Genomic DNA, 25,242 nt, shown 5'->3' with positions numbered 1-25,242 from the left:
GGCATCTGTTTGCTCTGACCCCCCCATGGAGCAACTTCCCAACCCCTCAAGAAGGAGGTGGCAGGATTTCCAAATGTTTGAGGGGTGGCAGGGCATGGAGAGTGGCTCCTTGCTCTTGGGTTTTCATGCCCTGAACCTTCTCCTTCAGGATGGGCACCGAGCATTTTGTCTTCAAGGGCAGGACTGTCCCTTTCCTTTTAAAATACAGTGCCTGCTGCTGCCACCTACCTTTTGTGCTGGAGTGGATACTAGAAATATTCTGGGAAGGAGCCCAGGATTTCCTCCTCATCCCAAAAGCTAAACCCAAGCTACCAACCACAAGGTTAATTTGTTGTGTGGACAGGAGGCTTTATGTGAAAAACATTTCCTGCCATGGAAGAAGAGTTTCAAAACCCATCAAGAGATCATTTCTTTCTCTTGCTTGCCTGTGAGGCTGTTCATAGAGCATATTTTGACATCTGCCCTGCAGAGCAGGTGATCATCTCATCCAGGGAGCATTTCTTGCAAGAGGAGATGCAGAGAAAGGTGGCTGGAAAATGTGAGGCCCCACAGCAACTGAGAGCTGAACCCAACTCTCACCCTTCTCAACCCCTCCATGACATTGTGACAGTGAAGCAGAAGCAGAGGTAGAGATGAAATGCTATCCCCAAATGTATGTCCCCAGAAAATTTCTGCATAAAACCCTGAGGAATGCTGACATGTGTCAGCATTTGTGCCAGGTTTGTCTATCAGGCAGTCCCCAGTTCACTCAGAACATGTGGGAAATATTTAAGCAAAATAAATGTGGCTTTTCTATGGGTTCTAACAGTAAGAGGGACATAGGAGAGCTCCAAGCCTCCTTTCCCACCTGCTTTTCTGCAGCAAACAGCAGACCTGCAACTCATTTTTGGAGAGGAGGAGCTGCAGCTGGTGCAGATCTCCCAAGCCCAGGTGCTGCTGTGGAGAGGTTTTGGCATCACAGGCTTGGATTTATGTGCTGACATCTCCTCAGCCCCAGCTCCAGCCTTCAGCTGAGGAGCAGCTCACAATCTCTGAGTAAGTAATTGGTTCCTTTTCTTTACCCTGAGGTGGCATCACTCCTGTACAGTTTGGGAACTAAGTATAGGAATGATTTCACCCACCATTCTCAGCCAGGTTGGCCTGGCAGACAAGAGCTTTATGCTGCTGTTCAGGGCAGGAAGCAAGGAAGGATATTATATCAAACAGAAGGCATTGGAGAATTTCAGGTTAGATGGAGCATACTTAGTCACAGAAGAATTGGGTCAGTGCTCTGGGACCTGTGTTCACTTCCTGCAGGAACCCTAACACAGCCCAAAATAGCAGCAGTTAGGTAAAAGCCAAATATCTTCCCATTTTTCTCCTCACAGCAAATACTAATGCTTACGTCATTAAAGGAGAAGCATAAATAGAACGAGCCTGGGGCTGTGATTTGCAAAGTTCTTGATCTGTGGATGAACCAGCAGCTTTCCTTATAGCTCACTATTACCCACTTGTGCCATCAAACTTTTCACTGAAGATGCTATCAGGATGAAATAGGCCTTCATATCCACCTAACATTTACTCTTTTCATTGGAGTGAACACTCTTACACTCTTTTCATTTAAAAGAGTGAAACCTATTCAACCAGTCAGCTAGGAACCAGAGCACCTATCTCTAGGTTTTATGTGTGGTGTGGTTTTCATCTCATTCACTGGGACAGCATGGACCAAGGTGTCACCATGATATTTTCTGAAAAATCCCTTTGCTAGGATTTTTCAGAAAATACCATGGTGACACCAAGGAAAGTGTCCTGGTGACAGTTTGGACAGTGTTTTGGAAAAGAAGGGAGAGTTTGGCTCTGTGGGTACAAGGTGTGCCACGCCTCAGGGACACAGAGCAGCCCACGCCTGTTTAATGTCACTGTACAGAGCCATGACAGGATTTCACATCTAGCCCCATGGATTCGGGGAAAAGGACTTGAATAATACTAAACTATTGGTAAAATCTATCAATTGCAGCTATTAATGTTTGTTAAATATGAGTATAAAAGATTTTGAAGATAAACTGAGAAAAGCTGCAAAACTGAACCAACACTCAGAAATATATATATATATTCATACTATAATATGGTGTCTGAACATTTTAACATCTATTGGTTCTGAATGAAATATATGAATGTGTCATAATGTTAATTTATTTGAATATGTGCTTCTAGAGATGCTGCAACTCTGTAATTAAAAGAAAAAGGGGGAATTGTAGGGGGATAGAACATAAGTAAATAAAGGTAGTATAGAAAGTAATCTCACCACCCTAAAGAGTTGCAGCTGAGCCAATTATTAAGGTTGAGGAGCAGGCCTGATGTTAACAGGCTGCAGCTGTAGCCAATAATAAGAAGAGTGTTATAAAAGAGTGGATTGGTGGGGACTGGAGTCAGTTGGTTGCTGTGAGGATGAGGGAGAGTTAGTGCCTGGGAGGAGCTTCCTACAAGAAACATCAAGGAGGTGCAAAACTCTGGCAATATGGAACCTTTGCAATGTAATGACAAGAGAACTCTTGCACTGTAATGACAACAGGTGTTCACTCAGGTGTTCCTGTCCAGAAACTGGCACCTGGCATCTGTAGAACACCTGAGCTCTGCACACACCCACACACCTCTGCCCATCCTTCCTCCAGGCTTTGGAATTGTTTCCAAGAGCGACTGGAGCTGGCAGAACCCAGGGGCAGGTTCTCAGCACACCCATCAGCAGAGAGCTGCTGACATCAGTGGAAACAGCCTTGACACACAGCAGGATCCTTGTATTGTTCAGGGACACCCTAGAATGGAAACCCCCCTAGCAGAACTCCTGGCCCGCCAAACACATTCAGGGGAGAAGAGATGCTTGAAGAATTACAGCTTTCAGCAGTAATTGGTGTGTGCAGAATAAATTCCCATTAAAACCAGGTGCTTTTAAAGGAGCTGCTTGTCACTTTAGTGCCTTGTAATACTTGAACCTCAAGTCCTGGGGTCCTGTGCCTGGTTCCCAAGGTAAACACATGTGATTTATTCCAGAAAGGCATCTGCAGCACAAGAATTCATGACATACATCCCTGATGGGCAGCAGCCAACTTCTCAGATGTGCCAAGTTGCCAGAATTTTATTAAAAGCTGTTAAGAGTCAGAGAGAAGGTGCAGAGAAAAGCACCCTCCTTCCTAAAGCCAGGTGGCTTAGGCTGCACTCACGCTGCTTCCCGAATGGATGAGGCAAGCTGGAGTCAGAGGTTCCTTCCAGCAACAGCTCAGTCCCCCTGGATGTGTCTCTGTAAGCTGCACAAATATTCTGGGCAGGGGGAGGGAAAGAGAAAAGAGTGAAACCTATTCAATTACATCAAGATCACTTCTGGCCCTAGTAAAATCATTTATGGAGTGAGGGAAGCCAGAGAGGTTTGGGCTGGAGCCATGTGCAGTTATTTGGGATATACAGAACTGGTTTCTATGGATTTTATTCATAGGTCACGCGATTGTATACGAGGATGTGAGATCTGAATCTCTCAGGAGGGGTCCCTGGTTGGGGTTTCTATTGCCTTTATAGGCAATGGCTCAAACTTTCTTGCAGCAGTAACTCCTTAAAAACTTGAGGGGAATGGGGCTGGTTTTAGCATCCAGCCCATTTTTTTTTTCTCCCACCAAAATCTTGCATTTACTTTGTTCCTCTTCCTCTCCATAACACATTTACTAAATGGGGAAACAAGGAAATAATCAGAGAAATATTCTTACTTACTTTTTCCGTTGTCTGCATGAATTTTCTCTCTTTCCCACCAGTCTGAGGGATATCTGGTACACAACTCAGCTCCCACTTCCATCTGTTTTTCAGCCTCTCCTTGGCCCTTTTTAGGGGTAATTTTGCTTCTATGCCATTGTTGGCTCCTTCCACATAGAGAGTCGAGCCCAAAGGAACTTGGACACACAAAAGAGATTTGGGACAGTGGGTGTAGATCAGAACAGCCCAGAGCCTTCTCTACCTTCCCAGGGAACTGCCCAGGGAGCCCTGAGCTTTTCTGGAAAGCAATCTGTGACTCGGGAACAGTCTTTGGTCTTAACTATGGCTCAGTTTGACTTTATTGCCCCAAAGAGGCAAACCCAAATCAAGTTATTAGAGCAATTCCTGCACATCCCAGCTGTGTGGAGAAAGCTGGGCCCTGCAGAAGGTACCCTGCTGCAGCAAGATAGCACCATCTTCACCAGCTTCCAGCTGATGAAACCTCATCCCAGAATCAAAGGGTTTCACCCCTGTTTCTCATCATCTCCTGATTTTTTTTTTTTTTGTGTCAGCCCTAGGTAGGACAGCTCACACCCAGCCCCATTTTTCCAGAAGGTAGGAGAACCTCAGCTGGAGGACAGAGGTCGCACTCCATCCTTCTGGAAAGCACAGCTGGGGATCCCACCAGGTGTCTCAGTAGGGCTGATATGACCTGTGGGAGCACGGGAAACTGCACCTGGACCGAGCGGGGCTGAGGGATGGGGCATCATCCGGGCTGGGAGTCAGACCGGGGATCGGAACCGCCCCAGGGGCTGGAGCAGCCCCGAGGGTCGGAGCTGCCCCGTGTCTCAGAGCTCACCTCGACTCTCAGCGGGGCCAATCCCACCTGCAGGGCCAGGTGAGCACCACCGGCACCGAGCGGGGCTGCGGGACGGGATAACCGGGCTGCGAACCCGCCCGGGGGCCGCAACTGCACCGCGAATCGGAGCCAACGAGAGGTGCGGAGCTCCGCGGGCTCAGAACTGCCCCTGGGTTCGGAACCACGTCGGGTTTCGGAGCCACCGCGGGGATCGGGGTTGCACCCGGGTGTCGGAGCTGCCCTGGGGATCGGAGTTGCCCCCGGGTTTGAAGCTGCCCCGGGGCTCTGAGCGGCCGCAGGCTCGGAGTTGCCCCGGATTTGGAGCTGCCGCGGATGTCGGAGCCCCGAGTGTCGCCCCCCAGCGGCGGGGTAGGGCCCGGCCCTGCTCGCTCCCTCGGTCGGTGCCTGGCGGGGCCGGTCCGCCCCCGTGCCCGTGCCCGTCCCATTGGCCGCGGCGGCTCCGCGCGTCACCGCTTCCTCCCGCTTTTGTGCGCCGCCCCAGCCGAGCGGAGCCGAGCCGAGCGGAGCCGCGCCAGCCGCTGGGACCCGACGTGGTGACACCAGCCCCGGGTGGCCGCGCATGTCCCTCCGCGGGTGACCCCGGTAAGTCCGTCCGTCCGTCCTCACCCCCTCTTTCCGCGGGTGCTGGCTCCGAGCCTCCGTGAATAGTTTCGTTCTTTTATTTATTTTACTGTCTGCAGCGGCGACCGAGAGTTTTGCAGCCGGGTCTGGCTTCCGTGGGTTTTTCTTCCTTCCTTTCTGGTCTAGCCAAGTGGGAGTTTGTCCCTGCGGCCGTGTTTGGGGAGCCGTGGGGGGGTTCCCAAGGGTGCTCCCCAGCGCGGGTGGCCGTGTCCGTGGGTGCGGAGCGGATTGAAGGGCTGCCCTTCCCCGGGGCTCCCCGCACACCCCCGCCTTGTGCTGCTGCTCTCGGGTCGCTGTTGTCCCCAGGTTGTCGCCTGGGTGCCTGTCCCAGCTGCAGCTGCTGACAGCGAGCGCCGGGATCAGACTCCAAACCCGTTTTGGGATGCACTGGCGTGTGGAGCCAGCGGTTTCGGGATGCGGTTACTTGGGTGCCGGCTCCCTGGAAAGCATCCAGGGAGGTGCGGGGGTTCTTGGCCGTCCCTCCTCTCCTGCAGATCTCTCCCTGCACCGTCTGTCCGGAGCGGTGAGGATGGGATGAGCGCGGGGAGGAAGGCTGCCCGGACCCGCGTGGTGCGAGCGGCCGGCGGAGCTGGGAGAGCTGGATTTCGGGGAAAGCTGGATTTCGGGGAGAGCTGGTTTCCACCCGGACGGAGCGAGCGGCTGCCGGGGGGCTGTGCCACGAGCCGGGATGATGCTCAGGAAGGGTTTGTGCTGCCGGCACCGAACCCCTGCCCTACGCGGCTGTGCCGGAGGACGGAGCAGAGCTGGGAGCCGGGGACCAGCCGGGCAGGTCCTGCACAGTGGCCAAGCACGGATCTTGCTGGCCCTGATACAGCCCGGAGAGAGGCTTCTCCCTCGGCTGCTGCCTTTATTCTCTTCTTCAATTCCTGTTTTATAATCCAGTCGTTTTTGGGAGTGGACCTGCTCCTAGTTCGGGGAAGGGTCTTGCATGTGTTGCTGGTGCATGAACCAAAACCACCTGGCTCACTTGGGATTTGTGCAGGGCTTAAGTGATCCAGGCATTTCTAGGGTCAAGCTATTTCACTTCTTGGTGAGAGTGAATGGTTGGGGGGAATTTCTTTCTGTGACACCTTCTGGATTTATTTGCAGTCTGGTGCAGTTTGACGTAGCTCCATGCAGGATTTGTGCATGGAGTGCAGCTCTGGGAAGCAGCTCCTCAGGTGTGCATGAGATCAGTTGCATTTGGGGCTTTGCTCTGCCTGTGTCAGATGGTCCAATTTCCAGAACCCCTAACTTGACATTAATTATAAGCAGGGAATCAAGGTTTCCTAGGGCTCCTGCTGATTAGGGCAAACCTCCACAGCTGGGCACAGCCTTTGCCCTTGGAAGGCTGTGCAGCTTGTAAAAGCTCCTCTGTTGAGGCAGGACGTGAGGGTGGATGGGCTGCCAGCCTGGTGCGATGTGGATGTAAAGAACCTTTTATACCTTCCTCGTGTGAATGCGTTTTTGGTGCCACAATTTTTTTCCACGGCTCCTTAATCTCCACCAGGAACCCTCAGCTCTGCCATGTCAACGTGTGCTGATGGGCAATGCATTTATATTTTTGGAGGCTCTTAGAGCCTGTGAGGGAAGTGTTCTCACACAGAGAGAGATGTGGTCTGGATTTTCACCCAGACGAAGCGACTCCGGCACGAAAATCCAGCGGCTGTGGCGGCCAGAGGAGCGGCTCCGTCCCGTCCGGAACCTTCCTGCTGCTCCCTGATGCTTCGGGATTTTTCTCCTGCAGCTTGGACTGGATGCTCTGAGAATTTTCCCGTTGGGAAGATGCCTGGTGAGGCTGCCATGGTGTGTCTGGCTCCCTGGCAGAGCCGTGGGATGCAGTGTGCTGCTGCACATGGAGAGTGATGTGCTCCCAGATGGACGTGGGAACGAGCGCGAGGGCTGGCAGCATCCTCTGCTCTGCTGGATCTGGCCCTGCTGTCGGGGACCTGCTGGTCGAGCCTGGAGGGAAGTGAGTCAGGCTTTGCTGTAAGAAGGGATATCTTTTATTAGACTGCTCGGGGAAGGCAGGCTGGCTTTGGAGTGCACGTAGAAGAAAAGAGGCAGTGATTGCTTGGAGTCTGCCTTGGCTCTCCAGACTGAAGGAATCATCTGAAAGAAAATTAAGAAAAAGATTCAACTCCAGTTTAAGCTGTGCAGTTCATCTGGCCTAAGGAAGCACATTTCATCCCTCTGCAAATCTCTGGACTCCTTAGATCCTGAGATGGCATGCATGTCCCTGTCCTGTGCTGCACCTGCCAGCCCTTCACAGGAGGTGGCCGAGCATTTTCCAGCCTGGCTCCCACAGGGATGGTGCTCACTGATGCCTGGCAGTGGCAGGAGGATGCTGGGCTCAGTCCCTTCCACTCCCCTCTTTGCACAGAGCACAGGCCAAGCACAGTGTGCACAGCAATGTGCAGAATGTCAGCTCTGCACTGAGGAGATGGAAAATGCAGTGTGGAGCCATAACAAGTGGAATATGGATTTAAACATTTTTATTTTTATTATTTCCCCAGACAGGGGGGGAAGGTTATAGATGGCTCACTGATACTGAACCTGGCAGGTTCACCCTCAATCCCCAGGATTTATTTAGATATTTCATCTCCACAAGGAGAAATGGGTGACCAGATGTTTTTGGTGAGTCCCTCCAAGGAGTAGGTCCCCTTTCCCTCAGACCAGGGCAGTTCAGCATTTCTTTCTGGCACCTTTTCTGCCTTTGCTGAGTGCAATGTGAGATGCAGGGGTGGTGAATGTCATCTCAGTTGTGCCTGAACCACGCTGTCTCTGCAGGCTGGCCCCTATCCCTTGTGGCATGAGTCGTCATCTGATGTGGTCAGTGCTGTGGTGAGCATCAGACAGGCAAGATAAGGGGTTTTCTGTCTGTGAAGGTGCAGGTGAGCATGCAGGAGTGTGGATATGGGCGCTTTTTCTTTGTTTTCTGTCTGTCCCTGCAGTTCTGATCTGCTCTAGCCAAGTAATTTTCCTGTTAGTCACTAAAATGCTGCTGGTGCCCAAATCCCAAGGGTGGTCAGGCATTGGCACAGGCTGCCCAGGGAAGTGGTGGAATCACCATCCCTGAAAGTGTTCAAAAACAGTGTGGATGTGGCACTTGGGGACGTGGTTTAGAGGTGGATTTGGCAGTGCTGAGTTAATGACTGGACTCAGTGATGTCAGAGGTCTTTTCCTGCCTTAACAATTCTATCATCCAACCAGTCTGTCTCAGTTCATCTTTAATGACACAAATTAAAAGCTAAGATCTCCTTTAAAAACCAATGCCTTGCTCTTGAACAGCCCTGGGGAGCTGTTCCCTGCAGCAGACCTGTTGCATGGGCATGAGGAGCACGGGAAGAGCACCCTGTAGGGGCTGCAGGCAGGGGGTACCTGGCTCCCTGCTTTGTTTTGGCAGTGGGGATTTGTGCCAGGATCTTCCCCTGGAGCCACAGGGCTTGGATGGTGGAAGAAGCAGCATCAGCCTGGCCCGTGATGGGGACCCTTGCAACTCTCATCCCTGTCTCTGTGACCAGGGATGGGGACAGGGATTGCATGTCATCGCTGTGTCTGGTCTCAGGTGCCAGCTCCTGTTCCCAGGGCACCTGGAATGTCTGTGAAGGGAGCCCAGAGGGTTTGACCTGGGCTTTCTTAGAGGTCAAAAGTGAAAGATACACCTGTACCCTCTAGAAGAGGGGGTTCAGCTCCCACATGCCTTCCCCAAACACCTTTTTTTAATCTAAATGTTAGTGGAGGTGAAGTGGCTCAGACTTAATGAGAATCTGTGGCTGGTTCTGCTCTCCTGAGTCAAATCCCAGGCTGGCCACCATTTTATGCAGAACTAATCATCACTTCTGCAAGAACCTGTGTGATTTTATCATCTGCACTCTGGGGACTGCAGCCCAGGCAGAGAAGGAGCTGTAGGAGCAGTGAGCAGGGTGGAGCTGAGCCAGGAGCTGCCCGGGCCAAAGTCCGGCTGGCACAGCGCGCCGTGCCCGGCGGCTCCAGCGGATCCTGGAAGGAGCTGGCCCGGCTCCTGCGTGGGCTGCTGTGCAAACACCAGTGCTCAGGCCAGCTCCTGGGGGCTGGGAGGGTGGCTCAAGCCTTCAGGTGGAGATTAAACACCAAATTGCTTGGAAAAAACCAGCCCTGGGTGGGTGGGTTGGAGGTGCTCCGCAATACTCTTGCATGGCCAAGTGACAGAAAGTCATCTGATTGATAGCTGGGTGATTCACATGGAGAAAAAGACTTTGTACTGTTGCTTTGGGAAAGTAATTTGTGAGATAAGAAGCCTTTGTGATGGAGGTAGGAACGCCTTGAATCCATCAGTGCTCTGTGGCCCCTGCAATGCTTTGAGTGCTCCTGTTTTGTTATGGTTATGTTTGTCTTGTCCACCTGCAAGTGTGCCCTGCACAGTGGCTTTCAGGTGCTCCCAAATCCCCAAGGAAATAATGAAAACTTTGCAGATGACTGTCCTTAGCACAGATATTGTGTGTAAAAGTGAACCCTGTGCTGAACTGGTGCAGAGGGTTGGAGGAAGATGCTGCTGCTTTGGCATATCTGATGAGGTCTGTCCTTGTCCTGCCGTCCTGAAAGTGGTCAGGACTGGATGGTCACTGTAAATCCCTTTCAACTGAACTGTTGCATTCCATGGATGTGCATGGAAGTGATGGGCATGGTGGATTACTCAGATTGCTCAGTGCTTTTGTGCTGCAAACTCTTGTTTTTGGGGCTTTTAATATTACAGAGCTGTAGGCTGTAGTTCTCCTCATAAATAAGCAAGGATAGAAACATGATGAGTGGTATTTCCCTTTTAGAGCAGAAGTCAAATCATCACAGTCTAGTTGTGAACTGGAAATAGTGCAGTGCCATCCATGGTAAATAAGAGCCCAGAAAAATTTAGCAGATCCTTAATTCTTCACAGTGAGCTGTCTGCACCTTTTACTGTGCAAGGTGGCAACAGGGGTGCTCTATCCCAAACCATGAGGATTCTGCAGGAGGGTGGTGGACACAGGGTGATGGTCACATCTGGCTCTCACCAGCTCTTGTAACAGTGATATCTTGCCCAGATACAAATTTAAGAGTTGGGGCATCCCCTGCATGGGGCAGTGATTGATGAGGAAGGGTTGTTTGAGGAGAAGGTGTGAGGGTGAGATTTGTTATCACAGGCAGAACAGGTGAAAGTGCACACAGAGAAACTCTCAAATACTCTCTTCCTCTCAGCCTCTCTCCTCTTCCTCTCAGTCAGTGCCTGGGGAGTGCCCTGGGGGAATTGTCCCTCTTTTGCAGGGTCAGTGCAGTGTCATTGCAGAGGGCAGCTGGTAACGCTGTTATCTACAGCTGCCTGATGCAGATGGGGGCTGGTGATAGTGTTAGCCACAGAGGGGTGATAACCCTGGAATCACCATGCTGTGGGAGTGTGTGGCTGGAGGGAGGTGTGGGAGCTGGGTCTGTGGGACAGAGGGGTTTGGGAGTGTGCAAGTGATGAATAACCAGTACCTGAAATCAGAGATTTGGGGTTCCTTTTGTTGAGATTGACCTGTGTATTGGTGTAGTGTAGCATTCTTCAATTAACAGAGCAGGCTGGGCCAAGCTCCTGGAGAGCTTTCCTTGCTGGTGGAAAGTGTTCATACTGCAGCCTCAAAGCCTTCTGCTTGCCTTTAAGCACAGAACTGCAGCTTTGGTTTATTCTACTGGAATCCTTCTGCTGATTTCCTCTTGGAGAGTGGCTTTTGGGAAACCTCAGCACCTCGTGGTTAATAAACCACTGCTTTGCTGCTCCTTGGTCTTAGTCCCTCTGTGCTGGTGCTAACAGAACAGCAAGAGTCATTAGAGAAATATGCAAGATATTCCAGTTATTTTTCTTTGGTTGGTGCTGGTAGCAAGTAAAAGAGATAAACAGAGCTGTGCTTAGCTTATTACATCATTGGTTTTACTGAAAGGGTCAAGGTCCGGTTCTGGATGTTGTTGCAGGATGCATTTGAGCTGCTCTTGAGCTGAGCTGTGCCAGAGGAAAAAGAATCATTTTAGTGCTCTCCCTGTGTTCCTGCTGAGTGGTGCCTTGGTGGAGATCATGGTGGGACAAATCCTGCCAGGTAATTTCTTGGCTTTGCACTGGAAAACTCTGCCCTTGGCTCCTGTTGAGGCCCAGGAGCTGCTCCTGCCCTGGCAGAGGCAGCCAAGGGAAGCCCTGCTGGCATCTGCTGGGTGTTGGGGCTGGCAGGGACCATCAGGGCTCCCTGGGTGGGGAACCACAGCACAGAGTGGGCTCTGTCCCACTCCTGTCCTGCTGGGATGGCTCCTGGGGGCTTTGCTGGCTGGATCTGCTTCTCTGGTGGCCTAGGCTGAGGTCTGCTTGCTCCTCTTGTGACATGGCTGGAAAGAAGGATTTGAGGAGCCATGCCCATTTTTACTTATTTTTGTTTGGATTGGTGATGCTGAGACTCTCCACAGTGCCCTTCCTGAGCAGCTGAAATGTCAAAGATATGCACAACACACCTGGCTGATGTTGTAGAAAAAGGGGAGAAAATGTTTGTTTAATTATTCCAATATTTGAGCAACTTCACCTCCAGCATTACAGGTGTGAATAAAATCTGGTGTAGCCTGTAAGGGCTGAGGATGTGTTTTCACAATTGGCTTTTGGACTCAGCACAAAAGGTGCTGAAGATTGTGACTGTCTTCATCTCTGGATTTGAATGAGCTAGTTGTGGTGTTAGTCTGTGTCCAGGAAATCCTGTGCTGGAGAGCTTCCCTTTCAGGAGCCCAGTGGGGCTGTCCCAGGGAGCTGGTGTGGTGCCCAGAGGTTTGAGGAGATGGAGCAAGGCTTCCTGTACCTGGTTCAAGTTGAGAAATTAATTTGCCTTTCAGGCCAGGTGTTGCCAGAAAGGTGCAGTTTGGTGTCTCACCCCTGTGGGAGCTTCCCAGGCTGTTGTTGCTGTGGGAATCACCAGGAGCTGATGAAAGTGGGAAATGCTTGTGGAAGAACATGGGGTGTGTTGAACAGGATCTCCCCTTGGTGCATGGGGATCTGACCACCTCCCTGACCTGTCTTGGGCTGGATTTCCAAAACCTTGGACAGGAATGGTTGAAGGGCTGTGAGCTGCACCACAGAACATCACCACCTTCATGGCCATGTTCAGGAGTGTCTCCAGCCCAAAAAGGACTCTTGCTAATCCCTGCTTCCCTGAGTGTGGAGCACCGGCAACACCCCAGGTCAGGACCGTGGGGGATCCTGGCTGCTGAAGGCTGTGCTAAATGCTCTCATGGGACACAATTTATGTCCCATAAAAGCTCCTGCAGGGTGCCTTGCTGCAGAGCTGTGTTTTGGGGCTGTCTCTGATGTAATCTGTCAGGACAGGGGCTGGCTGCTCTTTGACTTACTGCTGCAGGTCTGCTTGGGGATGGGTGACCAGTTGCTTACCTAGCATTACCAAAGCAACAAGTTGTTGCTTTCCATGACTCATGAAAATGCACTGTAGGCTCTCTTAAGAATGTCTGAGATCATTTTTTGGCTGGCTCTGGGCATCTGGTTTCCTTAGCACATAGCAGTGGGGGTGGAGGGAGGGGGATTTCCAAACTCGTTTCTTTGTATGTGTGATCTGGTTTTCAGAGCTCGGCTCAGAAAGTACTTCATTTTAAAAAGGGGATTAAAAAAAAAAAGAAAAAGGACCTATAACTTCCATGTCTGTTTGGTTTTTGTAGCATGTTTCATTTAGTCGTGGTTTGGTGTAAAAAGGGGAAAGGTGCTAGTAATATTTCAGAGCTGTAGGCTGCGGTTCTCCTCTTAAATACACAAGGATAGAAACATGATGAGTGGTATTTTCCTTTTAGAGCAAATCTTTCTGGGGAAGGAGAAGGAGGTACAGAGGAAATTCTACAAACTAAACTGTAATTTCATTAATTTAATCTTTTTTTTTTTTTTGGCTGTGTTTGCTCAAATAGGGGACTTTGATGCAGCAGAGCAGAGTCTTAGCAAGAGGTGTTTTAATGTTTGGTTAATCTGATTATTATTTTAAAAAATATTTATTTATTTATGTGTAGACCCTGGATTCACTTTCTGTGTTTTTCCTGTGGTTCAAAGGCAGCAGCGCAGGCATCCTTGAGAACCAAGTGCAGCAAGATAAACATTAACCAGAGGAGAATCAGAGCCCTGTGACAGCTTCAGAGGGCAGGAGGTCCCCAAGTGCTCTGACACCTCTGCAGCAAGGCTGCAGCAAGCCTCTGTGTAATCCTTCCCCAGCCCAGCCACTGTCTGCAGGCACCTGAGAACAGGCAGAGAGAAGGGAGGGGAAATCCTGAACAAGCAGAATTGTTTGCATAGGGAGATTTGTGGTGCTGTGGGTTTGGTGTGCCCATCCTTTGCAGGGCTGGCAGGAGCCACAGAGGATCGACCCTTAAAAACAATAACCTGTTGCATATTCATACACCTCATACATGATGCAAAAATTCCATTCAAATACAGGATTCTGTCTGGTCAGTGTCAACTTCTTCCTCTGAATCCTGATGGCATCATCCTGCCCGAGCAAGGTGGGAAGAAGTTCATTTCCCCTGATAATAGGGCAAAAAATTCTCTTTCTCTGAAAGATTTAGTTGTCCTGTGGCTGCTGTCTCATTGTGAGTCCTTTCTTTAGAAAAAAGTATCCTACATAGCATAGTTTCTATTTTAACATTTTAAACCTAAATGATAGGTTTAACCTATAGTTATAACCTAAAACTATATTTAACACACTACTTAAGAGAATCAATACAGCATAACTTTCTAACACAACACCTATAATATTCATTTGAATATTTGCCAAAAGCCAATCATAAAATAGGCATTTTTCACACTTCCCAAGCCCAGCCACTGTTTGCAGGCACCTGAGAGCAGACAGAAGAGAGGGGAAATCCTGGGCAGGCAGAAGGTAATTGTTTGCATAGGGAGATTTGTGGTGCAGTGGGTTTGGTGTGCCCATCCTTTGCAGGGCTGGCAGGAGCCAGGGTTTGGTGCAGGAATCTGGTATCTGTGAACCAGCCTCTAATGCTGGGCATGGTCAGTGCTGGAGCTTGGCTGGAGTTGGTTCTGCAGCCAGGGCAGGCAGAAGGGTGTCCTGGTGTGCTCAGGGCTGGAGCTGCAGATCCGTGCTGGGAACAGCAGCAGCTCCATGGCCCGGCCCTGGGCCAGGGCTGAGCAGAGCAATGTGACTGAACAGGTTTGGGCTCCTTCCCTGGGAGCTGGGCTGGGACAATGCAGGAACCCAGAGCTGTGCCAGGAGCTCCCCTTGCTCTGAGCTCCCCTTGCCAGGAGCTTTCCTTGCTGTGAAAAACACCTATCACTTGTTTTTAAAATTTTAAAAGTTTAATAGTAATAAAATGGTTATAAAAATAGGAATACAATGAGAGTAATAATAATTTGGACAATTTGGATTAGGATAATATGAGACAACAGAAACAAAGACTTACAGATGTCTGGGTGCCTTTTTCTGGGCAGCATAAGGCTGAAAAAGGACCCACGTTAACAGAGGATTAACTCTTAAAAGCAATAACCTGTTGCATATTCATACACCTCACACATGATGCATAAATTCCATTCAGACACAGGATTCTGTCTGGTCAGTGTCAACTTCTTCCTCTGAATCCTGATAGCATCTTCATGGCTGAGCAAGGCAGGAAGAAGTTCATTTCTCCTGATAATGGAGCAAAAAAAATTCTCTTTCTCTGAAAGATTCAGGTGTCCTGTGGCTGCTATCTCTCTCTGAGTCCTTTAGAAAAAAAGCATCCTACATAGCATAGTTTCTATTTTAACATTTTCTTATAACCTAAAACTATATTTAACACACTATTTAATAGAATTAATACAGCATAACTTTCTAACACAACATATATAATATTCATTGTAATATTTGCAAAAAGCCAATCATAAAGTATGCATTTTTCACACTTGCTCTGAGCTTCCCTTCTCTGTGCCCAGTGAGCAGGAGGAGCTGCCCTGCTTCTGTTTGTGTGAAAAGCTGACGAAAAGCAAAGCCCTGGAGCTCGAGGAATGGCAAGCTGAGCTGCAGGGAGCTGATGGAGCCACCCCAGGGCTGGCTCGGGGCTGCTGCCTGCCCAAGCACCCTGTGCCAGGAGCTGCTGTGAGCCCCACAGCTGCTCAGGCCCCTCGTGTTCTCCTCCACCTCTGAATTTCTCTGCATCTTTGCTAGTTAGTTTGGACAGAATGGGTAAAGGCCACTGATTTAACCAGAATTGTAGTCTTTACCCTCTTTTTTCCATGGATATTTAATGTATTTAATTATTTATATGCATGTATTTAATGTGTGGCCTAGTCACGGTTCTAGGTCTTAATTGTTTTGTTCCATGCAAAAATAGCAAATAACCGTGACCTGAGCTCTTCTGCTCTTTGAGGTGCTCGTGAGGAGTATTTGAACACGTGGCCACAGTTTATTTTTCTGAACTGGTGGGCAGCTGCAGCCCAGGGGCCTGTAGTGCCATGGTGACACTGCCCCAGGCCCAGCAAGACCACGGGCTGAGCTCTGTGAGATCCAGCACAGCCTTTTTCAGAAGGTCAAGTGTAGCCATGATATTTTCTGAAAAATCCTTTCCTTAGGATTTTCCCTGCTGAGAGGCCTCAGGAACAAAATGTAAACATTGATTATCTGCTGCTGTGGAATGCAACAGGTGGATCTGGGATTGGTCTCATGGGGTTGTTTTAATTAATGGCCAATCACAGTCAGCTGGCTCAGACTCTCTGAGCCACAAGCCTTTGTTATTCATTCTTTCTTTTTCTATTCTTAGCTAGCCTTCTGATGAAATCCTTTGTTATATTCTTGCAGTATAGTTTTAGTATAATATATATCATAAAATAATAAATCAGCCCTCTGAAACATGGAGTCAGATCCTCGTCTCTTCCCTCATCCTGGGACCCCTGTGAATACCCTCACAGTCAAGTCCTTATTTATAGACTAATTTTTACCATCAGTTAAATTTCTGCTGGGCAAGATCCATCAGCAGCTGTGTACCTGGTGGGTTTGGTGAGCAGGGAATGCCAGCAGATGCGCTGGCATAGCTGAATTCCATGGTTTTACCCTGCTTGATGCTGGATAAAAGAAGTGGGAACAAAATTTGGTAAGATGTTCTGCTGTATTATTATTTTATTGTTTTTTAAACTGCTGTGCCTTGGTATTGTCCCCCAGTGCATAATGTTCTTTTGACTAGGAAGGCCAGTATCAGGGTACCCCAAAGGGGCTGCTTAATTTCTAGGCAGGTGTTGCTATCAAAGCTGTATTTTTTGGTCTCTAATTTACAGATGGAGATGTTGAAGGAACCCACCTCCCCCCAAAATTAAGTCATTCCCTATCATTCCTGTCTAACATTTCTAGTATATAGTATTGGTAAAAAGGAATTTTGGGTCACATTCTTTCCTCCAAAAAAATACAGATTTATTTCTTTTAAAGCAGATTTTTCTATTCCTCCATGTTTGAGCATTTTAGACATGACTTACACTCCTTCAGCTTTTGACATCTGCAAATACTTTTTTAACAAAAAAAAAAGGGGGAAGTGTGGATTCTGATGTAATCATGTGACTCCAGGAACAAGGTTCTTATGAAAAACACAGAATCCTGTGAGAATTTGCAATGCTCGGGGTTATCCCATCGTTCAGCAGAAAATGAAGCAAAACCTTCTACTCCCAGCTGCCCCATCCCTTGGTGTCCATCTTGATGCAAGAGATATTTGGGCTGTGTGGCTTTTGGTAGGTTTTTTGTTGTTGTGGGATTTTATTTATTTGTTTGTTTGTTTTGGGGGGTTTTGTTTGGTTTTGTTTCTGGGTTTTTTTTTTGTTGTTGTTTTTTGTGGTTGGTTTTTGTGGGTCTTTTTTTCTTAATGGTGTGGGGTCTTTTTTATGGTTGATGTAGTGAAATATTTTTCTCCTTGCATGGTGAAATTCACAGATCTGTGGCTTTGAGGCTCTCAGGTGCTCTCTGGGTTGTGTCTCTTGTGGAAGCCTTGCACTCTTCAGGCATGTTAGAACCAAGACAGAGCCTTGCTGCTGTTGTGGCATGAATCAATGCCAATGGAAATTGCCATGTAAACCTAAACACCTAAAATGCATTGGAGCCTCTTCTCCCCAAACCCTTTGGTTCCTTGCATTTCCCTTTTTGAGGTGGTTGGGGTTTTGTTTTGAGCTTTTTTCTGACAGTCTCTCGCAGGAGGCTTGACCTGGATGTTTGCTGTCTGTGCTCTTGCCAACCTGCCTTTTGCAAAAGTGAATGAAATGCTTTTCCATCTTGGACAGGAGCAGGCTTGAGAGCTCAGAGCAGTGTTCTGATAGTACAAAAATGATATCAAAATGAGGTTCCTGTGGGACAGGAGTTGTGGGACTTGCTTGGGTGCCTCAGAGCTCTCTGCAGGTAAGAACCAGGCTCATGCAAGTCCCCTGTTGTGTAAGTCCCCTCGGGTAATCCGTGTTAGCTGCCTCTGGAGGTATTCAAAACCTGCCTGGACGTGCAACCTGCTCTAGGTGAGCCTCCCCCAGCACTGGGACATCTCCAGAGCTCCCTTCCCAGCAGAGCCATTCTGGGATTCTGTGAACATCTGGAAAACAAAACATGCTCAGAGGGCAGCTCTCCCACCACAGGCAGGCAGAGCCAGCGTGTTCCTCTACAACCTGGGAGATATTTATCCTGTGACTAAGCAGAAAAGAGCTGGAAAAGGTCCTGTGAGATCATCTCATCCACCTGGTGTGTATTTATTAATTGGGGAGACAGGAGGGGTTTGCTCAGGGCTCTGAGGAGCAGCAGGCACCCAACTCTGCACGCACATGACTCAACCTGCACAGTTGCAATTGTTGCTTGCAGAAATAGGATTTTGTAGTAAAAGGGCCAAAAAGCTCTTGACTTGATGTTTTTGGCATATTTGGAGCCTTCTCCTTAACTTGCTGTCAGTTTGTGCAGGCATGAGCTTGTCTTTTTATAGCATTCTAGGAATAAGCTAATTTTACTTGATATTTATGATGGAGTAGGTGGCTTGAAAACTAATAATAATAATAGGAGGGGGAAAAAATAGAAGCCTTTTGGAAAGGAGAGGTCAGCCAGCTGGACCTCTGCACAGCTGGCTCTGCTGGCCATGATCTACAGCAGAGGCTCCCAGAGGAGGTGTCAGAGAGGTGCAGGTGGAAATGCTATTGCCATGACAAACAGAGCAGTGCTGGAGTGTCAGCCCAGAGCTTGGGGACCATCAGCATTGCTTGGTTTGTCACTGCTTGGTAACCACAGCACGGTGAACGTGGGCTGGGTTTTATTTCTCATTCCCCAAATGCAGCTCGGAGCACTGGGGTTGGAATTGCTGAGTGTGGAGAGCAAAGGGGCGAATTCTGATCAGGGAGGGACTGGAGCATGTGCTCCTGTAGGGAATGGGAGCAGGAATTTCCTATCCAGGCTGCCTTCTCCTATTGAGGCTGTGCTGGTTTTTGCTCTTAGGATCACTTTGCTGGCTCCAGAGGTCAACACCAGTGTGAGATCAACAGTTAGGGTTAAGGATGAGAACTGTTCCGTGCTGCAGGTGAGCAGCCAACCTTGCTCTGCACCTGTGACATCTTTTTGCTGCTGGTGGCACTTGGTTGGGCACCAGGGGCTGTTCTGCAGATCCGTTTCCTGACACCACGGTACATTTTGTGTGGGTTTTGGAAGTGTTATGGGACATCTCTTGGCTGAGCAGTTGCTGTGTGGCAGGGGGAGAAGCTCTCCCACATGCATGGAGGGTGTTTCATGGTACAGGCAGTGTCCCTGGCACCACTGCTCTTTCTCTTGGCTTGTCCTGTGGAAGTGACAGTATCACAGATGACGTTTTCCAGGAAAACTTCCAGCACTTGTAAAGAGCTGTGACATGGGCTTTGCCTCTCTTCCCTCCTCCACCAGCCATCTCCTAGGGAGGAGGGAGCTGGAGCAGGGCACAGTGCACACAGGGAACAAATCTCTCTTATTATTATTTAATTTAGAGAGAACTTGGCCTAAAGATGTAAAAAGGAATTGCAGGCACTGTCTGGACACCACCTCTCCTCATCAATTAGCAGCATTAAACCCTCAGCAGGGAGAATTAATTAGAAAACTGAAATCTCTCTATCATGACAGCCTTCTGGTTTGCATTGAAATGCAGCCAGAGGACTGGAAAGGCTTCTGTATTTTGTTTTGATACACAGGCATATGTTTCTTTCCATCCTGGAAATTAATTCTGTCTGTCTGTAACGGAGCCGTGGGAATCAATATTGAGCTGAGCTGTATTTCTCCAGAGCTGTCTTCTAAAAGGAGATGGCTGCTTCCCCACTGTGCCTAATAAGTGACCTGATTTTGGAGCAGCTGCTCTGCCAGTTCAGAGGTGTTGCACAGCTGCCTTGATGGCTCATGGTCTCTCAAGGGTGATGGGCTTCTCTTTTCTGAAAGTCTCCAGGTCAGACTTTCTCTGAGCTGGACAGAATGCCCACATTTGTGACTTTCCATTGCTCCACACCAGGCTGGACGTGGTAGGAGAGGAAATTACTCATCCCACTGCCTCCCCTGCAGTCTGCTCTTGGCCCTGGTGAGCTGTCATGCTCTCTGTCTCGACTTCTGCAATGCCCTGAGCTGGGTTTAGAGGCAAGACCCAGCTTTTCCTCAGTGTCATCATCCTTCCTTCCCTCCACCAGGCTTGGGGAATGAAGCAGAGTGAGTGCCCTGCACTGGGGGAGCAGCCCATTCTTGGGTGATGGCACAGCTTGGGCAACCCTGCTGGAGAAGAAGCTGCAATGTGTGCACTGCAGCAAGCAACAGGCTGTGCTCAGGCTCTGTACAACCACAGCTTTGGGAAATTTGGGTGGGGAAGGGCTGGCAGGAGAGGCAGGGCAGATCTGGGAGGCCCTGAGGGCTCTGAGCTTTGGGCAGTGTGTGCTCTGCAGGCTGTAAGGTTCTGTAAGCCCATGGCTGTGTGCTCACAGTCAGGTTCCTGCTCTGTTGGTGGCTCATTTTTTACTGTGAAGGCAAGGGCACTTGAGTTCATGTGATACTGCAAGTTCAGAGGATGAGAACAAAGCCTCTGTGGAAGCTGCCCCACGTGCTTGTTTCATAACCCCATCACTACCCCACTGATGGCAGGCATGAGCCAGCAGCTCATGAGGGCTGCTCAGTCCTGGGGCTGTGCAGAAACCTTCTCCTTCTGCCCAAAATCACAGCTGGCAGCTCATGGGGACTGCTCAGTCCTGGGCTGTGCAGAGCCTGCTCCTTCTGCCCAAAACCACAGCTGGTTTTTAATCTTTGCTTGCCCCTGAGCCCTCACTGAGCTCTGCCTTCTCCCACTGGAGATTCTTCAATTCAGAGCTGCATGGCAGAACCTCCTCCCCTAGCAACTTGTGGAGAGGAACAAATTTGCAGACACCCTGATCACACCCCAAAGCCCACCTCAGCCCCTCTGTGCCTAAATCCAAGTTTTCAAATTGGGCACTGAAGGGACCAAGTCTCAAGGATCCTCATCTCCCCAGATGAGGCTGAACCAGGATTATTCACCCACACAGCCCTGCTTGTGAGGATGAAGATCTGCACTGAGAGGAGAGCGCTGTCCTGCATAATTTTCCCTTCCACAGGACAAAATCCTGTGCTCAGAAAGTTCTCTGTGTATTTATGAATCAAGGGGAAACCCTGATGCCAGCTACACCTACAGAAACCCTCTGATGCCAATGAACATTCCCTTCTAAGTGAGCACTTAGAACATGTGAAGAAGAGCGATGCGAGCAAGGAGAGGACCTGCCAAAATTTGTGGTGGCTGTTGGGGTCCTGGTCTCTCCATGTGGTGTGGAGGTTGTGCTTCTTGCCCACAGAGAAGGAGCAAATCAACCAGGTGGCTGCTGAGAGAGCAGAGAGTGGTCAATTAATCCTGAGCCCTGGGCTTTGCAGTCGATCAGAAAGCCAGGCTGGGATCAATAAAAGCCAGGCAGGCTGCAGGGGAGAGGCTGTGCTCGTTAAAGAGAAGCTGTGCAGGGGGATGGCTGCCAGGGACTATTGATCCCTGCAGGCTGGGGGGAAATGCTGCATGTCAGGGGCTGGGGAGGCTCCTGGCATGGCCAGGTGTGTTCTCCATCCTCTGTGCAAGGCAGAGAAGGGGGTCAGAGATGGGCTGGGGTGAGGGTGGGGGTTGGCACAGTGGCTTCAAAGCCCTGATCCTGCCACGATGCCAGGCCAAGGTCATGGGATGATCTCCTGTCACATTCACATTCTCTGAAAAATACCTTCACCCAGGATTTTTCTCCTGGGAAGCTGAGAAGCCTCAGAGAAAAGGAAAACAAATTCTTACCTCATTTGCTTCTCCTGTGTTGTGCTCACATGTGGAATGTGTTTGGAGATTGTTTACCCACAGGTGATTGTTCCATTGGATTCTGCTGGGAGTTGTTTTCACTCTTTGGCCAATCAGGGCCAAGCTGTGTCAGGAGTCTTTCTAGAGTCTCAAGTTTTCATTATTATCTTTTTAGCATTCTGTAAGTATCCTTTCTGTAAGTATCCTTTATCCTATCCTTCCTAGCTATCTTCTCTTTAGTAGCTTTCTGTAACCTGAAAGGATACTTAGAGAAGGCTAAAAAGGTAATTATGAAATATATATATAGTATATATTGTAGTATTACTATATGTAGGGGAATACAGTATGGGTAAGTGAAGGTGGTACAGAATGTAGTCCTATCCCCTAAAGAGTTGCAGCTGAACCAATTACTAAAGATTAGGAGCAGGCCTGATGTTAACAGGCCACACCTGTAACCAATAATAAGAGTGATATAAAAGAGTGGATTGGTGGGAACTGGAGTCAGTTAGCTGCAAGAAACATCAAAGAGATACAAAACTCTGGCAATATGGAACCTTTGCAATGTAATGATAATAGAACTCTTGCAATATATATATAACAACAACTATATATTTGAAGTATATATATAGTATATACTATAGTATATTTTAGTGTAGTGTTCTTTAATATAATATAGCATCGTAAAATAATAAATAAGCCTTCTACAAACATGGAGTCAGATTCATCATTCCTTCGTGCCAGGGGCACCCCATGAATACAATAATCTCCCTCCTTCCCAGTTAGAGCTTGGTCCCTTAGTGTTAAAATCCCTGTTTGGAGCATGTTGGATCAGCCATGAGGTTGGTTTTGTAGTTGATACCTGTTGGAACTTAGGGCATAGAGAATATTTCTCTGTTTGCTTTGATAAGCCTTCATTTTTAAGGAAACATTGCTTTTAACTTTTGTTTAGGGAGAGGGTTTCTAAGGCTTTGAGATGAATTGGAATTGATGAGTGCATAAAATAGATAATAGTATAGTTTATTACAGGGTGAACAATTTAGCATTTGGGGTTTTAGTATGGAAGTAGATAGAAGACAAAATGGAAGATTTTTGGGTGTTGTTTGGTGGGGTTTTTTCCTTTTTATTTACTCTATTTTCTGTTGTGTTAGTGGTATAGAATGATTAGCTGGGGAGAGCTGCAATGTAGATGTTGCATGATAGAGAAATAATTAGTTGTTGGTAGAAAAGTAGAAGTAAAGTATGTTTTAAAACAAGTTAATTGGCCAAAACAGTTGTGAAAGACCTTGGAATCCCAGTCCCTGGTGCAGATTCCAGCTCTCAGGCCAGGCTCCCATGGCACAACCTTGGCTTTGCAGCTCTCTGGTGTAAAGCTCCATTCATGGAGACTCCTTGTTTCTGATACCACATGATTTTCTCCCAATTGTTTTTCCCCCAGAAAATATTTTTTTTCTGAGACAAACCCTTCTCTGATGGCTTATTTCAGCTGAAGGTTTTACTTCTATTCCTCCTTTTTGGTTTCTGCTCATTCTCCTTCCTGTTTTTCCCAGTAACATGGAAGAAAGGGGCCTGAAGCTTCACTTTTCCAGACACACAGTTTTGCTTTAATTTCCCTCCCACAAAATCTTTGGTCATTTGAGGAGAAGGACAAAAATAAGGCAACAAAAACCTGCAGGAGGAAGAAATGACAACACTCTTCTGCATTGGTTTTTATTTTATATGTAGAAATACCTTCCCTTTGCTGTGTTCACTTGGAGGGGAATGTTCATTGGCATCAGAGGGTTTCTGTAGGTGTAATCAGGGTTTCCCCCTGATTCATAAATACACAGAGGACTGTCTGAGGACAGGATTTTGTCCTGTGGAAGGGAAAATGATGCAAGACAGTGCTCTCCCCTCGGTGCAGATCTTCATCCTCACAAGCAGGGCTGTGTGTGTGAATAATCCTGGTTCAGCCTCATCTGGGGAGCTGAGGATCCTTTAGACTGGGTCCCTTCAGTGCCCAATTTGAAAACTTGGATTTAGGCACAGAGGGGCTGAGGTGGGCTTTGGGGTGTGATCAGGGTGTCTGCAAATTGGTTCATCTCCACGATTTTCTCTGTAAAAATATGAGTTCAATAGACACAATTCTGTGCTGTGCAGACCCTGATAAAAATTAAAACCCAAGCAGGTGGGGACACGTGTGTTCTCTGGACACTTGCTTTGCTTGAGCTGTGTGTTACATGTAAAATAGATTAACTCTGAGCTGATGGGGCTGTGGTGTGTGACCTTTACTTTTAGAAGAGTACTTTCTAATCCTTTTGATTTGCTTCTTTGTTTTATTGTTCCAGAGGTTTGAGATCTGTATGGAAAATCAAAGTTATTTAATTTGCCAGTATACATTGCTGATTACTGCAAAAGGAATATTACTGCAAAGGAGGAAAAGGGACTGAGAAAAATACCAGTACTCAAAGGGGCTACAAGAGAGCTGAAGAGGGACTTCTTACATGGGCATGGAGTGATAGGACAAGGGAGAATGGTCTTAAACTGGAGGAGGAGGGATTTAGATTTGGTATTGGGAAGAAATTGTTTCCTGTGAGGATGGAGAGGCCCTGGCACAGGTTACCCAGAGAATCCTGGAATCCCTGGAAGTGTCCAAGGCCAGATTGGACAGGGCTTGGAGCAACTTGGAATAGTGGAAAGTGTCCCTGCCCATGGCAGGGGTTGGAACCAGGAGATCTTTCAGATCCTTTCCAACCCAAACCTCTCTGTGATAACGTACTGCATGGAGTGTGCTGTCTGGAACATTTTGCTTATAAAAAGTAATTTCTGAGAAGAGGATTTGTTTTAAGATCTCAGTGGCTTCTTCAAAGGGCTGTCATGGATGGTAACAGCAGGACTCAGGCAGGTTCCAAACCTCTCATTGTCAGTACACATCGTGCTGGAAGGAACAGGATGGCTCAGGAGATTTTTCTGTCAAGTGCAGCTGCCCTGGCTGGGTCACTGGCTGAAGGAATCCTCCACTGAGCACCATGGATTTTGAACACAGATCTCTTCTCCCAGCAGCAGGGGCTGTGAGAAAAATTCTTGAGCAGTTTTGGGGTGTCATGGCCCAAACTGGGGGAGAAGAAGCCTTGTTTTTATGAAAAATCCTTTCCCCTTAGGATTTTTCCTCCAGAGAAGCTGAGAGGCCTCAGGAACAAAATGTAAACATTGATTATCTGCTGCTGTGGAATGCAACAGGTGCATCTGGGATTGGTCTCATGTAGTTGTTTCTAATTAATGGCCAATCACAGTCAGCTGGCTTGGACACTGTTGGTTCCACAAGCCTTTGTTATTCATTCTTTCTCTTTCTATTCTTAGCTGGCCTTCTGATGAAATCCTTTGTTATATTCTTTTAGTATAGTTTTAATACCATATATTATCATAAAATAATAAATCAACCTTCTGAAACATGGAGTCAGATCCTCAAGTGCTACATCTACAAGGATGCACAGTCTTAAATTGCTATTTTTTTACTTCCCTTGTGTGGTGTATCCTTTGGATAACCTGGGTGGAAAATGCCTTCAGGGCAGGGTCTTGTGTGTCTGAAATGGCACCAAAATCTAGCTGTTGTTTTGTGTATCCCAGAATATGGATCCAAGTTCCAGGGCAGTTCTAAGTGCAGGAGGTTGAATGTTCTGTAGTGTTTAGAGAAAACTATAAGGATGAGGTTGGGATGATCAGAGAAAACCTGAAATATTCCAGCTAACCTGTAATATTCCAACTCTCCT

The 25,242-nt window shown here is 48.2% G+C and overlaps 1 protein-coding gene across 3 annotated transcripts in view; it reads left to right on the top strand.

The window, feature by feature from the left end:
* Positions 1–5,022: 5,022 nt before the first annotated feature.
* Positions 5,023–25,242, top strand: part of LOC102068579 (mitogen-activated protein kinase kinase kinase 3) — an 82,927-nt gene continuing 62,707 nt past the window's right edge. For all 3 annotated transcript variants that reach the window (XM_074545916.1, XM_074545963.1, XM_074545867.1), the window contains exon 1: positions 5,023–5,176. The gene's annotated coding sequence lies outside the window, so the exon portion shown is untranslated. The remainder of the gene's footprint in view (positions 5,177–25,242) is intronic.

This window comes from Zonotrichia albicollis, chromosome 1, assembly GCF_047830755.1.
Source record: "Zonotrichia albicollis isolate bZonAlb1 chromosome 1, bZonAlb1.hap1, whole genome shotgun sequence".
Taxonomy (NCBI): Eukaryota; Metazoa; Chordata; class Aves; order Passeriformes; family Passerellidae; genus Zonotrichia; species Zonotrichia albicollis.
This window is presented reverse-complemented; position numbering and strand designations above follow the sequence as displayed.